Source organism: Lichenostomus cassidix, chromosome Z, assembly GCF_008360975.1.
Source record: "Lichenostomus cassidix isolate B80296 chromosome Z, HeHo_3.0, whole genome shotgun sequence".
In the NCBI taxonomy this organism is placed as follows: Eukaryota; Metazoa; Chordata; class Aves; order Passeriformes; family Meliphagidae; genus Lichenostomus; species Lichenostomus cassidix.
Genome location: NC_139511.1, coordinates 46,779,200 through 46,787,344, shown reverse-complemented (window position 1 = coordinate 46,787,344; position 8,145 = coordinate 46,779,200). Strand labels below are relative to the sequence as shown.

The window sequence follows — 8,145 nt, the reverse complement described above, 5'->3', positions numbered from 1 at the left end:
GGCCAAATATTAAGGTTTGTCTTGGTCAATACCCTGCCAGTTTCTAACAATAATTTCAGGAATTTTGAGAATCCAAGTATGAAGCTAAGAAGCTTAGGATTTCCATGAGGAAACCACTACCTTAACCATTACCATTTGATAGTTAGTGTTGCAAAGTGTTAAGGTCATGTGTTTACACTGAAAGCTGCTGTGTAATGTTAGAAGAAAAGTAAGCAATATCTGCTTTCTCTTGCCTGATATCTCTAAACTCTGTCACCTATAGCTGTGAGACAGGTCAGTGTCAACGAAATATCATGAAAGGCTGTTTGACAGAAGGTAACAGGTTATGAAATATTGCAAATCTCACTGGCAAAATAGTAATGTAACACACAATTTGCCAGGTAATGTGACATTGATTACAGCCATCTGGAAGTTTTCTGATCTAGTAATGGGTTGTCCCTGTTTGGTAGGTAAGAACCACACAGACACTTCCCTCATCCTGGTGGAATAGAAGAAAGAATACAAAAAGAAAAAGCAAGAAGGATTGTAGTTCATGAGAAAGTCAGTTTGATAGGTCAAGGAAAGCTGAACATGGGAGCAAAGCAAAATTGGGATCTTTTTCTTCAGGGGGGAATTTTTTCTTCAGGCAGGGAGCTGTTTTTCCTGTTACTGGAAAGTGGGGTCTCAGAGTGCTGTAAACGTTGCTTACTAAAGCACTTGCCACAGCCATGAGTGTATATAGTTCCTCCTCCTTTTTCCTGGCTTTTATTGCTGACCATGATATCATATGGTACAGAGCATCCTTTAGCTTAATTTGGGTCAAGTCTTCTGGCTGTTTCCCCTCCCATCCTCTTGACTGTTCACTGGAGGAGAGAGATTGGAAAAAACGGAAAAGCTCAATGCCATACAAACACCTTTCAGCAGCAGAGAACATCCTGGTGTGTTATCAACACAGGTTTAGTCACAAATGCAAAACACAGCAGCATACAAATCCTGTGAAGGAGATCAGTTCCATCCCATCCATCCTCAGTCACCTGTTAATGACTGAGTTACTTCATCAGGATCTCAATACTCTAAGGACCATTTGTGCGTTTCCTACTACATAATGTCAATAATAAGTCCTGGATGCCCTCCTGCATTCAAATGGAGAGATGACACCTCATCAGATGGTTTGGAGGAGTGGAAGGCACACACAAAACACAAATACTAATATGCTAGTATTTACCAGGACAGCAGCAAATGAATTCCAGAAGGTTGGTTGCAACGGTGTCCACATGAATCTTGAAAAGAAAAACATCATTTTAACTGAGATTTAGTTTAAGTCTGAGGAAAAGTGCTCTCTGTGACAATAAGGCAAAATGACTCTTATTAAAATGGTGCTTTCTGTTGCTTATTTCCATAGAGTTGCTGGGTGAAACTGAGGTTAAGACTGAAATCCTCACATGAATGCCAGGAGAGGAAGTAGGTTAAATACTCAAACTGAAGTTTTGTTGCTTTTGGTTCTTTGACATCTCAGTCAAACTTTTCAAGGGAAAGAGGAAACTGAAAAGGTTACAAAAAGTAAAATAAAGGTTCTTACAGGCAAAGGGGCAACAATGACCTAAAGCCATTGCATACTAGGCAAAAAAAAAAAAAAATAGAAAGAAACAATACTTCTAATATCAGAGATGAGGGAATTCAGATTTTCTAATTCTATGGCAGAATTAGTGTTGTTGATCAGTAGCTACTGCTATTAAGTCTGTGAAATTCTTCATATTTCACTGTCTTTCCAGTTTTCTGCCCTATCATAAACAGCAGAGTTTTTTGCTGCATGTGTGTGCCTTTCTTGCTAATCTTTTCTCTTGAGCTTAGTTTTCTTTCTTTGCTCTGCTAAGCAGGCAATAAAAGTAAAAACACAAATGAAGGCAACTGGAAATACTTGGCACATGCCTCTGCTGTTGTTAGCAAAGTTGGTAAGCTTAAATTCTATCAGGAGACGGGAACAACATCTTAATGTTTTCCATCTGATTGAAGATATAGCTGGTAAAGAGTAGGGAACATGACACCTAAAAAAGCAGCATGATAAAATGCTGGGCTATGGACTTGTTTTACCTTGTATAGTGTTCTGACTGAGCAGGGTGCTCCCCAAGGCAGACACAGAATACATGCAAACATCTTTACTCATCTACAGGCAAATGCCCCATTGGATTTTCACAGATCTGGGAGTTTGGAACTTTCTATTAGCAGAAAGAGCTGTAAAAATACTCTTTTGTGTATGACCCTTCAATTTCCTAGGGTAGCAAAACCAGAAGCACAAGCTATGCATCTCACAAAAGTGATTTTGGAATTAACTAGATGTTTATAAAGCACACTGAGCATGAAAGTAAACGTAAAAAATTCTTTATTTGACCTAGATAACTTGTAATAATTCTTTGCTAGACTTTTCAGAAGCAGTTAAAAGAGAAATCAGAACTAAAGCTGAAGCAAGATATCTGGGAAAAAAAGAAGTATGTTTCTAAGATATGTCTTTGATATTCCCTTTTTTACTGTCTTTATTCTGCAAGACAAATGGTATTAAAAATGTGTATACAAGTAGTAGAGAATTATTATTCTATTCAGTTAATGAAATATGTTAAATGTATCTTGCAGTAATATATAACCTGCTCTGATGTGAGAAAATTGTCATTCAATTTTTTGTAGAAACTTTATGCACAGTTCATTCTTAACTGTAGGGAAGCCCACTCAGAACCATTAAACAAGCAGCTCAGGAATTAAATTAGCCCCATAAGCAAATAACCTACATGGGACATTGTGTTATCTAACTGGCCAGTTGATGCTTTGCTTTTTCCAGCTTTAAGAAAGAAATTAAATGGTATGGCAGTGTATTACTCTCATTTCCAATCCTCTGGAGCAGATAAACATTATCATGAAACTGGCCAAGGATGAAATTTAAATAAGTAGTGATTGGAGAGGATGACAGGAAGAGTTTCCAAATTACAAAAACTGACAAATTAGTTTAATTAACTGCATATTTTGGAGTACAAGGATATGGGGGAATTATTTATTTTGATGTGCAATGCATACTCAATAGAATAGGGTATAGAAACCCTGCCACACAACTATTCAAAAAAGAAGTAGGAAGAAAATATTTCTATAAACAGATTAGGGTACAGAAACCCTGCCACACAATTATTCAAAAAAGAAGTAGGAAGAAAAACTGCAGCCAACTGAATTTTTTTGTTTTTCCTTTTAAGTCACTGTCACTTTACTGTTCAAATGTGGATTACAGATTCATTCTATTTCATCTGAATTTTCTAACAATCCAAATTGCTTCTCCAATGCACCTCTAAGCAGCCATACAGCACAATTCTGATGGTTGTTTAAGCACACGAGACACTCATAATGGATATAAGATTATAAGTCTCATATCACAACCATAGTCTCACAGTGTTAATTTCCTTCAAAAAAGTCTGGATTGTGTAAACATAATCTGCCTTGTAAATACAATATCTATGGGACCTAGGGAACTGAACAGGCTGCATGCTGCAGAAAAAAATGGAATTTGAATCTGCTTTTGTAGCTGTATGGGTTGCAGAATCTTTTGGTCTGGGTTTCGCAGAATCGCAGAATCACAGAATGCGTCAGTTTGGAAGGGATCAGAGTGAATCATCTTTCTGCTCAAGCAGGGTCATCCTGCAGCACATTGCACAGAATTGCATCCAGATGGTTCTTGAGTGTCCCCAGTGAGGGAAACTCCACAACCTCTCCGGTCAATCTGTTCCAGTGCAGCCACCTGCACAGTAAAGCAGTTCTTCCTCATGTTCAAGCGCAACTTCCTCTGCCTTCAGTTTCTGCATCTTGCCCCTTGCCCTCTCAATCAGCACCACCCAAAAGAGCTTGGCTCTTGACATGCTGTGCTTTAGATACTTTTAAATGTATTTTTGATGCTTCTTGAGGCTCTCTACAACTACCTGAAAGAAGGTTTAATCAGGTGGGGGTTAATCTCTTCTCTCAGGCAACCAGTGACAGGACAGGAGGACACAGTGTTAAGCGGCACCAGGGGAAGTTTAGGCTAGACATTCAGAAAAAATTCTTCACTGAAAGAGTAACTGGGCCCTGGAATGTGCTGCCCAGGGAAGTGGTGGGGTCACTGTCCCTGGAGGCAGTTAAAAAAGATTGGACATGGCATTTAGTGCCATGGTTTATTTGACAAGGTGATGTTGGGTCATAGGCTGGACTTGATGATCTCAAAGGTCTCTTCCAACTAGTTAATTCTGTGATTCTGTGACTCTGTGAACAGGCCTGACTCCCTCAGCCATTCATCATAAGGAAGATGCCCCCATCCCCTATTCATCTTTTCTACCCTCCTCTGGACCTTCTCCAGAAGCTCCATGTCTCCCCTGTCCTGAGGAGCCCAGAACTGGGCACAGCACTCCAGATGTGCCTCACCAGGACTCAGCAGAGGGGCAGGATCACCTCCGTTGACCTGATGTCAGTGCTCTTCCTAATGAACCCCAGGACACCATTGGCCTTCTTTGTCACCAGGGCACACTGCTGGCCCATGGACAGCTTGTTGTCCACCAAGATAAACAGAGCTGCTTTCCTGCAGGTCAGCCCCAGCCTCTGCTGGTGCCTGGGGTTTTCTTCCCCTCATGCAGGACCCTACTTTTGACTGTGTTGAATCTCAGTCAGCGTCTCTCTGCCCAACATCTATCCAACCTGTTGAGGTCCTTCTGAAGGGCTGCACAGCCCTCTGGGGTATTGGTCACTCCTCCCAGCTTTGTGTCATCAATGAACTCACTGAGGAGGCATCTGCCCCTTTATCCTGTTCATCAAGTCACTGATGAACAAGTTAAACAATACTGATCAAGTACTGAACCCTGGTGGACACCACTAATGACAGGCCTCCAAGTAGACCCTGTGCTGCTGATCACAGCCCTCTGGGATCTGCCATGTACTGCCATGTACTACTTCACTTCTCAATCCACCAAGGTTCTTTGACCTCTCAACAACTGTAAAAAATTATACTGAGACAAGTGGGTGTAGAAATGCATGCAGTCAAATCACCCACTTGAATTTGGTTCTTTTAATTTTTCTTGCAGTCATAGTGTTGTTTTTACCATAACATGTTGGGGTTTAGGGTAAGGTACTAAGTTACTTTGCAATTTAAGAGGTATGTAGTGATGGCAGAATGGGCTAGTAAATGAAGTAGAGGCCTCAACAAGAATTCGCTAAACATTTATCTCAAAACTTTTGCTTTTGTGTCCTTGGACTATCAATTTGCGCTCACAGTATGTCCCTTTCTCCTTTTAGGTAACACAAATGGACAGCATATTACCAGCTAATTTTTGTCTGCTCACTGTTCGTTGCCATGAGGTTCTAGCTGCAACCCTGGTTTCTAGTTCCAGTGAATTTTATATCTTCAGAACTAATTTTTGTTGGCATGACCAGTGGAAAGAAAAAAGTGAGTTCTCAAACTGGCAAGAAATGTTAGGGGAGGTTGATCTTAGTTATGCTATTAAGGCACACTTAGTAGAAGAAGGAATGAATAATTTTTCCTTTCTAGGTACCACTGCCTGTATTTAGCACAAACACATGGAGAGTATGGATTTTAACTATTATTTTATTTTTCCAAAACTGAAAAGTTTAGGTCTGACTTGAGAAAGAGCAATATTATTAATAGCACAGCTCTGTGGTGTCAGGGGTATATGAGTAGGTTTACAATGTAATGGAGCTTGGCATTTAAAATGCATGCACTTGCAGTTTACAACTGTGAGAAGCCAGAGTAATAACTGCTTTTGTTTCACCCTTGACATTCCGTGTTACATCTGATTTTCTGTGTCCTGCAGTGCCCTAATGAATTCTGCCTTTTGTACTTCTATGATGATTTCAGAGGTGAAGATTTGCTCACATTTCAAAGCTCAGTCTAAGAAGTCAGACTTTTTAAAAGTTTCTGGTATTTCTTTATGGTTTTTATCTTTTTTCCCCCCTTTAATCAGATGCTAAAATATATTTAACAAATTTACACTCAAGTACAAAAACAGAAGCCACCTACAAATGGTTCCAGATGTTTGGTCTTGCCTTAATCAGCCTCTGGGCTTGGCTTTAAGCCCATATATCAGGTTAGCTTTGGTGAAGAAGGTGAGTGCCTGTCAAAAACAGAGGCAGCTCAATGGCTTCAGGAGGACCTTCCTTTGAACTAAAAGGCTACCTGTAGAGCATGGAAATATGTCGTGTTTTGCTTCTAGAGGTCAGTAAACCAATGTAAGAAAATAACCTAGTGAAGTGAATTAATGGACTAGCTGGCTTTTTATCTTTGAATTTAGTCTATTTCAGCAGCTCCAGGTAATGATGTAAATCAGATGGGGTTATTGGTCATTGGATGAGACAAAGGGACAACCCGGGGACTGTTTTGTCATTAACACCACCTAAGAAACACATTATTAAGTTCTGTACCAGCAAAGGAATGGTGAGTTCTGGCATACGTATTGCAGAGCTGCTCAGCTATTTGGTGTGGAACACTTAGTAAGTTGAGTGGGCTAAATGAAAGAAAGTGTTGGCTGAAACAGGAAAGCTTGCCACACTCCAAAGTGAGGGCAGACTAACATCAAATGCTGCCTGTTGAAAAGTTTCTATGCTTCTTCTCATTGTTCTTTAGATATGCTTAAAGAGGACTGACAAATAGCATGGCTCACAGTGTGAAGAGCCATGAGATGTGCTGCTGGTAGTCCCCTCAACAAAATCTACTTTGATGCTTATATATAACCATTTGCTTGTTCATGGCATCACAGGATATCACAAGCTGGAAGTGACCCAAAAGGATCATCAAGTCCAATTCCCTGCTCCTTGCAGATGTAACTAACATTAAACCTAAGATTATGAATGTTGTCCAGTTGCAACTTGAGCCCTGACAGGCTTGGTGCTTTGACCACATTCCTGGGGAGTCAGTCTTTCCTGATCACTGATCACCCTGTTGGTGAAGACATTTAACAGTGTGCTTGGTTTCTCCCTCTTGAGTTATTTTCAAGAGAAAAGGCAGCTGATTTTTAGCACCAGACCTGAATAGTTCACATTCCTACACAGTGGATTCAGTAAAACAAAAAACCCACCCACATTTCAGACAAATTCTATTTACTTACCATCATAGACTTTCTGTTTTGAAAATTCTTAGTGCTTTATCTTGGTATTGTAGGCTAACCCTGGTGGGCTGCTAAGTACCACACAGATTTTTCCTCACTCCTCCCACCTTCCCCATGCCCATTCATGTAGGATGCCAGAAGAGAAGAGAATGAGTGAATGGAAGAAAACTTGTGAGTTAACATAAAAGTTGTCTGATAAGCTAAGGGAATGTGGAAGAAGAGAAAAAGAAAGCAAAAAATAGCAAGTGATACAAATGCAATTGCTCACCATCTCCCATGTGCAGACTGATGCACATCTTGCCATTAGCTCAGAGACTTTGAATTGCTGCCCCAAAGCAGTAAAGTAAATGGGAATAAACTGAAAAATGAGTATAACATCACTAGAGACCATTGTTTTTTTATGTAAAAACATCAGAATCCATTATTTTTTAGTAACACCAGCATGTGTTATCAAAAATATCAGAATAGAGAGCAGAGATTTTAAAAATTACTTTAAAAAAAAAGAAAATTAGTTCTCTCTTGAATAGCAGCAGTAACATTAAAAGGATACATTTCACAAAACTTATTTTGAAAGATCTCTCCTATCGACAGCAAGGTTTACAGTAACTTGTTTTATTTGCCTTACCAAGGGTGAACATACTGTTAGCTAGCATGAGATTACACAGTTCTGCCATATCCATGTGAGTTTTGCTCTTGACGCCTGCTGAGTACTGTAGCGGAGGATGAACTAGAGTTACTCACAGCAAACATCATCTGGGATGTCTGTTTACAAGTTCTAAATGATTACTATTCTAGGTACTTGAAAAGGTCACAAGGCACTCAGCAGTAAATTCAGCCTTCTCAGTTTATTCATGATACTTCAATTCTTTCACCAGACTGTGTACGAACTTCAAGTGAGAACATTAGGCTTAAGGCTGCTTTTCACCCTGCATAGGTTCAAGCCTCTTTGCAAATGTGCATTATTAACTCTAAAAACAGAGATTAAAGAGGGATGTGCTAGGGGTAAACCATGGACATTCATGAAAAGACATAGACTGGAAAATATAGT

General features: G+C 39.8%; 1 long non-coding RNA gene across 1 annotated transcript; it reads right to left on the bottom strand.

Moving 5' to 3' along the window:
* Positions 1–1,118: 1,118 nt before the first annotated feature.
* Positions 1,119–7,839, bottom strand: LOC146424805 (uncharacterized). The gene is made up of 3 exons (XR_014846903.1): positions 7,723–7,839; positions 7,098–7,204; positions 1,119–1,259 (listed from the first exon to the last, which is right to left on the bottom strand). It is a non-coding gene; the product is annotated as an uncharacterized LOC146424805 (long non-coding RNA).
* Positions 7,840–8,145: the final 306 nt, after the last annotated feature.